Here is a 7,410-nt window from a genome sequence, read left to right on the forward strand (position 1 = left end):
GCCCACAGTAAAATGTTTGCTTAATCAGGTGCGCTATCACCTGACACCCCCTAAACTTTGCTTATAACATATTTAATGCATAATTTATTATAACTCAGCTTCTATATATTCTGCATAATGATTTCTACCAATAAACTACCCATTCTCTGCCATATGAATGACCCCTTTTACTTCATCTTTTAATTACCATTTTGTTATTATAGTCCAATGGTACTTTTGTTTGATTTATTTATCTTTTTTATCTTCCATATGTAAGTGAAATCATATCACATTTATTTTAATGCCTTTTATTTGGGGGAGCTTAATTGCTTACAGTACAGTTGTCATATATATTTTTCTCTTGTCCTGTCCAACTACATTAAATTTAAGGGCCTATCATATTTTGGTGTGACTTAATTTTATATGAAATGGCTCAATTTCCAAATAGTCACTTTCTGAGGTGCTAGAAAGTTAGGACTTCAGCATGAGAAATTAAGGAGGCACCATTTAACTTATACAAATATCCTTATAAAAATACCCTTTATGACTTCTAGCTATCTTTATGTTATTGAGAGACAGGTATTAAAATTTCAACTCTAATTTTGGACTCTTCTATTTTTTAATGTATCTTTCCAATTCTATCAAATTATCCTTTATGAATCTTGAAGTTCCATTTTAATTTACATGAACTCTTAGGATTGTTCTGTGTTCTTAATGACTTATAGTCTTTGCTATGATAAAATAGCATTTGTTATCCTTGTCAAATACCTAGTAGTTTTTGTTGTGAAATTAACCTTGTTAAGTATTACTATAGACACTTGGATTTTCTTTGTTTTGTACTTATTACTATACCTCTGCCATCCATACCTATATTAATCTACTTGTTAGTCATTTTGGCTATTTTTTCATCATTTCTCTATACTGATGAGATATGGATTCTTAGAAAGGTACACAGGCTGTTTAGAGATTTGATATAAAATGTCTCATAGTTTACTCTTTATTGTGTGAAAAGACCTATAGTGCTCACTTAGAAACTTAATATAACACATTGATCCAGGCAGTTCCTGTGAGTTTCCTGTATGACAGGTACACTACATGAAATTTCCAAGATGTTTCATTGTTTTGATGATACTTCTTGACTGTCCATATCCTTGAAATTATCCACTTATTCAGATACCTTATTTGTGGAAATATGATACTTTGACAATCTCATCCTTTGCATTCACTCACGTATTTAAAAGACAATTGTTCCATATTGCCGTAAATGAGTTTCTAGAATCTCTAGAAACAAAAGAATGAGTTTTAACTCTGTAAAATGACATTTTAATTTCCAGGTTCCATTATGCTTTATATTATCTGTGTTAGAGAGTTTGAGACATATTAAGTAAGAAACTTAATAATTTATTATTCTCTTAAGATTTAAAGTTGGTAAATAAAAGCTGGCAATAGTCTTGACCTCCCCATATATTCTAGTAGATTCTAGAAGCAGGAAAAGGTTTACTTATTGTTACTGAAATGCAGAGTGCTTTACTTAGGTAGGGGTTCTCAGCTATTTTATATAATATCTTTTGTCCTGCCTGGCCAATGTGCCATTCCCAGGCTATGTTATTGTGTTGTGAGCTCTTGACACTCACTCTTGGTCAGTCTGAAAGCAAGTGATTGTAGGAATGATTATCTCTTTCTATTGACCTGGTCTTATCTTGGAAACTGCTGGTTCTATAAATTCTCTGAGATTTAACTCTGTCTTTGGTCAGCCCCAAAATCTGGAGCTACCTTACCTTTTAGCATTATGGCACTCTGTCAAGCCCATGAGTTTCAGAGTATGTGAATATTTGCATATTTATTTATAACTCATAGCACCAAAATAGTCTCTGGGGCAGAGAGAATACTTTCTTTCACTCTGTTAGCTTAAATGTAGTCCACACAATTTGCATTTTGCTCCAGTTGTTCCATATGGCAGAAAATGAGTTTCTAGAATCTCTAGAAGCAAATGTGGTAAGAGCCTGTATTTAGCTGCAAATTCACCTTTTATCAAGGTTTCCCATCACTTTTTCTTACTAAATAAACTGAGGACATCATAAAAAATCTTAAAGTCTTCCATTTTTTTATTATTGGAAAATTCTGCTCCTTTAAGTCTCTGGTAAACTTCTTTGCTCTACAAAGAGAGAGTTTATATTGTCATAATTCATTTAAAAAATTTTATGACTGGGGGTCTGGCGGTGGCACAGTGGGTTAAGCGCACATGGCACAAAGTGTAAGGACTCCCACCTGCAGGGGAGTCGCTTCATAGGAGGTGAAGCAGGTCTGCAGGTGTCTATCTTTCTCTCCCCCTCTCTGTCTTCCCCTTCTCTCTCCATTTCTCTCTGTCCTATCCAACAATGAACAACATCAACAATGGTAATAATAATGACCACAACGAGGCTACAACAACAAGGGCAACAAAAAGGGGAAAAAATGGCCTCCAGGAGTGGTGGATTCACGGTGCAGGCACCGAGCCCAGCAATAACCCTGGAGGAAAAAAAAAAATCTATGACTTGCTTTGAATAAATTATCATCTTCCTGGCACAACAAGCCTCAAGGCTAATAACTATTGTATTTTACTGTTGGCTGTAAACCATTAATCCCCCCATAAAGAAATGAAAAAAAAAAACCTACTGCTTCAATTATACATAAAACTAACAAGTGAAGCAATCATAAGATCAAACAGTATTTAGATTTTATTAATAAGAATTCTAGGAGGAGTTGGACAGAGATGAAGTTGCTGAAGATGACACAAAATGTAAAATAATTAAATGAGACATCAGGATTCTCTACCAAGTGCTATACACAAGTTACTTACCATAGCTGATTTTATAGAATTCTTTCATTACACTTCTAAGTTAGATTTGCCACTGATCCTCATTTAATCTATAAGCATGTGAAGAAACTATAGCTAAATGTGTCAGAAACAAAATATGAACTCAGAAATATTCATTTTGTGAAAAATCCTAAAATCTGTGTTTATTCTATCAAGTTGTTCTATATGTATTTGAAAAGACCCTGCACTCATTTGATTTAGTGCTCTACCCAGTTGGACTAACTCCTTGGATTTTTAAGGCTTATGTCTATAGAAACTATAAGCAATCTGTTTTCAAACTCCACTAACACCAACACAAAGGAGCAGCTAGGTTGTTGTGTTCCTTGTGATATTTTTCACAGTTAAGTTATACCTATTTACATTTGGATTTTCTGATTAAAACCATGTCAACACACCCATAGGAAGGGAAACTTTTCTGAGTGCTGCACACCTCTAGGGGGAAAAAAAAAAATCTAAGCCTAAAAGTAAAATAGAGTTTAGGCTTCATAAAGGAGATAGCGATAAATGTACATTGGTGCTTGGGGAGAAACAAAGTGAAAACATTTTCAGTAAAGGGTAACTTGGATGCTTGAAAAGATGGTGCTACAAAAACTTAAATTGGGCTCTACAGTTTTTGAGACTTTGATCTAAATCAAAAGATTTTTGGACAGCTTATGTTTTTTTTTCCTTCCCTGAAACTGTTGGAAGCCATAGCTTTAAAAAGAAATTTCACACAGATATGATTATCACAGCACTGATAAACTGTTATCGTTACAGAACAGAAAGAAATAGACAGAAAGAAATAAGTGTTTTGTGAGGCCAGATACCTCAGCCAGGAAGCTATCAGAGGCTGGGGTGAGAAGTCTCTATGGGGCATTGTATATGTTAAAGAGCTCATGATGAAATCTCACCACCAGAAATTTTACCAAATCACTTACATGTAAGCTAAAATGTGTTTTTTTTTTTTTCAGCGAATAGATTGGAAAAAATGAAAAAAATTTTTTTTAATTTACAAGAAAACATAGTTATGGAAACTAAAATGTCACCATCTGCAGCAGTCATTTCCATATTTTCCAAATTATAATTCTTAGTAAAACACTCTAAAAGGCATATAGCTCCAAGTTTTGTTACCTTTCTTCACTTTTAAATTTGTATCATATTATTTTACATTTGATAGGCACACACAAATGAAGATTGAAAGCAAGAACAATGTGAAATAAGTTATAATTTGAAATTTTAAAAATTTAAATGAATGTATACTTCATAATTTTACTTAAAACACTGGTATCATTTTTATTATAAATGTAATTGCATATATTTGGTTTCAAACTTTGACCCAATTTATTCAAAGATCTAATTCTATGGGCTGGGGAGATGGCACAATTGTTATCTAAATAGCTTTCATATAGGAAGCTCTGAGCTTCCAGGATCAATCCCTAGCACCACCATAAGCCAGAGCTGATCAGTGCTCTGGTATGTATATATAATCGGTTTCAATTAATGTTAAAACATTAGTTTTTTCATGAATTCACATAGGATTACTTTCTGCATTTTTTTCTCTCCCTCCCCCAATCTCTTTCTCTTATTCTTCCCACCCCCCATTTTTTCCTATTGACTTTCCAAGTTCCCTGTCACCATTTATTGAAGATACTTTTGTTTCTACATTGTATGTTCTTGGTTCTTTTGTCATAAATGAATCATCTATATATATGCAACTTATTTCTGGAATTTCAAAACTATTCTATTGACATAAACATCTGTTTTTGTTCCAATAACATACTGTTTTGAATATTATTGCTTTTTAGTATAGTTGGGAAACAGACATCTCCATCTTTCTTTTCTTTCTTTTTTTCTTCTTTCCTCCAGATTGCTTGGGCAATTAGAGGTTTTCTGTGACTAAAAAAATAAAACTGGTTGTTTTGTTTCATTAAAAAAATGTCAATAGTGATAGTCCCCTTTGCTATGCACAAGCTTTTCAGTTTGATATAGTCATCTCCTTTTACTCATCTTGGATGGAAATATCACAGAAATAACTGTGATAGACAAGAAAAGATGATTGACTAAGAAAGTTGTGATATATATATAATATTTCTCAGCTGTGATGCAGCCATTTCATTCACTGCATCTTTGACAGAACTGGAAGGAAGCATAGGAAGTGAGATAAGCCAAAAATCAAAGGACAAATACCAGGTGATCTTACTCATCAGTGGAACTTGGATAACAAGGACAGAAATGGAAAACACAAAGTGATATTTGGACTGGGTGTGGTGTACTGCACTAAAGCAAAGAACTCTGGGAAAGGGAGGGGACTGGAAAGGGCATTGGGCTTCTGATGCATGACAGTAGAAAAGGAGCTAAGTTGAAGGTGAGAGTGTTCTGGTGATGCTTGTCAGGCAGCAAGGGGAAATTGTAGTCATGTGTAAACAACTGTAATATAAAACATTAGTTCCCCGAATAAAATGATTTAAAACAAAAGGAAAAATATCATTGGGATTTCCTTTTTTCCTTCCACATCACTTTATTGAGGAGATGTTGACTTACAACGTTATACTTTTTATAGGGGTGTGGATTCACGTTTTCCCAAGAATGATGTTAACACACTTTACCTACCACTAAATTTGCCATTGTGGTTTTCATAGGAATGACAATGACTTGGTAACTTGCTTTAGGTGACATGACCATTTAGCAATGCTTGTTTTCCCAATTCATGCACATGGGTTATCTTTCTGTTTTTTTTGTATCTTTTAAAAATCCTCAATAATAATTCATAGATATCTGCATATTGGGTAAATCTTTCACATCTTACTAATTTCATTTATACAGGAATTTTGTGATATTTAATGAGATTATAAGTGGGATTGTTTTATTCATTTGTCTTTCCTTTAATTGTTTGTGCAAAGAAATACAACAGATTTTTGCATATTGCTATTGCTTCCTGCCACTTTGCTATATTTTCTGTCAACTTACAGTGGTTTTAAGCGAAATCTCTAGGATTTTTCTATGTATATTTCATATCATCTGCAAACAGTGATGGTGTTACTTCTCTTCCAGTTTGGTTTCCATTTATGTTTCTTTTTTCCATTTACATTTCTTTCTTGACTAACTACTCAATAGGTTTATGTGAGCTTATGAGATAAATGTAATATTGAACTAGTAAAATAGGTTTAGAATTGTTCTCCCTTCTGATTTTTGGGAAGAATTGGAGAAAGATAGGTATAGTATATCTTTGAAGATTTGATAGAACTCACTTAGTGAAGTCATCTGGCCCTAGGCTTCTATTCTTTTTTTTTTTTTTTTTTTAATTGTTGTAGCTATTATTGTTGTTGTTGGATAGGACAGAGAGAAATGGAGAGAGGAGGGGAAGACAAAGAAGGGGAGAGAAAGATAGACCCCTATAGGCCTGCTTCACCGCTTCTGAAGTGACTCCCCTGCTGGTGGGGAGCTGGAGGCTCGAACTGGCATTCTTACACCAGTCCTTGCACTGCGCCCCATGCGCTTAACCCACTGGGCTACCACCCGGCTACCACCCGACTCCCAGGCTTTTATTCTTAGGGAGACTTTTGATATTGTTTTGATTGCTGTACTTGTGATCAAAGCTATCTATCTAGCTATCTATCATCTATCTATCCCTTAGAAGGTTTTATGATTCTAAGAATTTGTCCTTTTCTGTTTTTGAAAAAGGAGCCCAAGCTATTAAATTGAGAAAGGAGAGTCTCATCAATAAATGGTGTTGGGAAAATTGGGCTGAAATGTGCAGAAGAGTGAAACTGAACCACTACATTTTATAATATACAAAAGTAAACTCCAAATGGATCAAGGACTTGGATGTTATACCAGAAACTATCAAAATACCTAGAGGAAATATTGTAAGCACTCTTTTCTTTTTTTTTAAATTCTATTTATTTATTTATTGGATAGAGACAGCCAGGAATCGAGAAGGAAGGGGGAGGGAGAGAGGGAGAGAGACAGAGAGACACCTGCAGCCTTGTGTCACCACTCGTGAAACTTCCCCCCTGCAGGTGGGGACCGGGTGCTCAAACCTGGGTCCTTGTGCACTATAACCTGTGCATTCAGCCAGGTGCGCCACCGCCTGGCCCCTGGAAGCACTCTTTTCCATCAAAATTGTATAGGCATCTTTAATGATATAAAGACCAAAATGAAACGAAACCATTGAGATTACACCCAATTATAAAGCTCCTGTAAAGCAAAATAAACTACTACCCAGAGAGACTTCTTATAGAATGGGAGAAGATCTTTTCATACCATACATGACACAAAAGGTCAGTAATTAAAATTTATAAATAGCTCACCAAACTCAGCAACAAAAACTCAAATGAACCCATCCAAAAATGGGGAGAGTATATGAACAGAATTATTCACTATAGAAGAGATCCAAAAGGTCAACATACATATGGAAAAAATGCTCCAAGTCATTGCTTGAGAGAGCAATGCAAATAAAGGCAACAATGAGGTACCACTTCACTCCTGTGAGAATATCATACATGAGAAACAACATAAACAACAAATGCCAGAGAGCTTGTGGGGGGAAAGGAACCCTCCTGTACTGTTGGTGGGGATGTCAGCTGGTCCAACCC

The sequence above is a fragment of the Erinaceus europaeus genome, chromosome 11, assembly GCF_950295315.1.
Source record: "Erinaceus europaeus chromosome 11, mEriEur2.1, whole genome shotgun sequence".
Lineage (NCBI taxonomy): Eukaryota > Metazoa > Chordata > Mammalia > Eulipotyphla > Erinaceidae > Erinaceus > Erinaceus europaeus.